The sequence below is a fragment of the Primulina eburnea genome, chromosome 16 (assembly GCF_022965805.1).
Source record: "Primulina eburnea isolate SZY01 chromosome 16, ASM2296580v1, whole genome shotgun sequence".
Classification (NCBI taxonomy): Eukaryota; Viridiplantae; Streptophyta; class Magnoliopsida; order Lamiales; family Gesneriaceae; genus Primulina; species Primulina eburnea.
The window spans coordinates 26,348,916-26,350,623 of NC_133116.1; positions in this window are offsets into that span (position 1 = coordinate 26,348,916).

Here is a 1,708-nt window from a genome sequence, read left to right on the forward strand (position 1 = left end):
GGCCAGACCAACATGCTCGCTGGGGCGGTCAATTTCGACCGCCCTAGCGAGTCCTTCTCGATGCTTTGGCAAATATTCTCCCACTTTTTGTTCAATTCCTACAAAATAACCATCAACTACACGAGATCAGTCATATGCTAAATAATGCTAGAAAAATGCTAAATTAAACTAAAACAAACTAATATGATGCATGAATGCGACTCAAAACCAACACTAAAAACACGTAAAAACGAGTCATATCATGGGTAAAATTCAGAACTGCCGTTTTTGCTAAACAGCTTCAGTCGAAGACTAAACTGAAGAAGTTTATTGAACTAGAGGTTGTTGGTCTGAGAGTAGTCAAAGCTTCTACAATTGTTCAGGCTCTGGAACGTAACAGCTATTTGTTTGATCAGCTGAGAGCCTAGAAGCTTCAAAAGATTGTTGCTGAATTGCGTAAAAATTTTTATCCTTCAAGTCCAACTGCTGTCAATGACACAACAGTACACAATCAACTGGACTCGGATCTTCTCTGCTTACAGATGCAATTCAAGAATTGGGAAATGGATCAAGAACTGATCATTCCAGCGACTTCACAAGACTTATCATCTGATGAAGAGCCAGCTGGACAGCCAGTTCAAGAGCCACTCAAAGATTCAACTGTTGAAGTCTTTCCAAAGGAAACTGAACCTTCCCCATCAGTTGCTCCACCTTCTTCATCTTCAGCTCATCAATCTTCAACTGCTGATCCGATCCAACGCCATATACTGAAGCTGAATTGTCTCTGGAAAATCTAGATGAGGTAATCAAATCAATAAACTCAGATATTCAGCTGGACAATTTTAGATCAGTTGAAGATGTGCTTGGAACAGAAGAACCAGATGTTCGAGCTATTACTTTTGAAGAACCAGCTGAGGAGCCTAATTTTGAACAACCTGAACAGCCAGAAGTTGTGACTGACCAGGCAGTTTTGGACCAAACTGTACAGAAAGTCTCTCAACAAGCTGAAGAATCAGTTATTGCTCCAACTGATGAAGCAGTTGTCGAACCAACTGAAGTAACTTCTCTTACTTCTGTTCTTTCATTTGTTTCGTCTCCTCTCCAGGACCCTACAACTAAAGATATTTCAGAGATAGTTGTACATATAACAGAACCAATTGACGGTGCGATGGTTGTATTTAATCAGGAACAAAGGGAACAGATTCTAGAAACTTCCGGAGCTATGTCTCCTAGATGAATGCTATCTCTGCAATACAATCTACTCAGCTTGAACATACCTTGAAGCTCAATTCAAATTATGAATTTACAACAGACAGACTGAATCAACTTAACAAGAGTGTAACTGCTCTTTATATCCATACTGAAGAAATCAAGAAAGATAGATTGTCGACTGAATCGCACTTCCAGACTCAAGCTCTAGTCGGCAGGCGATTTGAATTCCTTGAAGAAAAGGCCACGAAAATAATTGACCTGTAGCAGAACATTATGATGAATGCAGTATCAGATACTGCAGCAGACGTACGCATATTAACAAGGAAAGTGGATGTGTTTGAAAAAAGGGGGAAATCATTAAAGAGACAGAAGAAGACAAAGGAAAGAAGAAGAATGTATGAAGATCAACTGACTTCAGTTGAATGGATGAAGACTTGAAGATTCTGTATTCTTTATTCTTTGTACGAATCTATACAGATAATTATTTCATTCTTTGTACGAATCTGTACATTGGAAA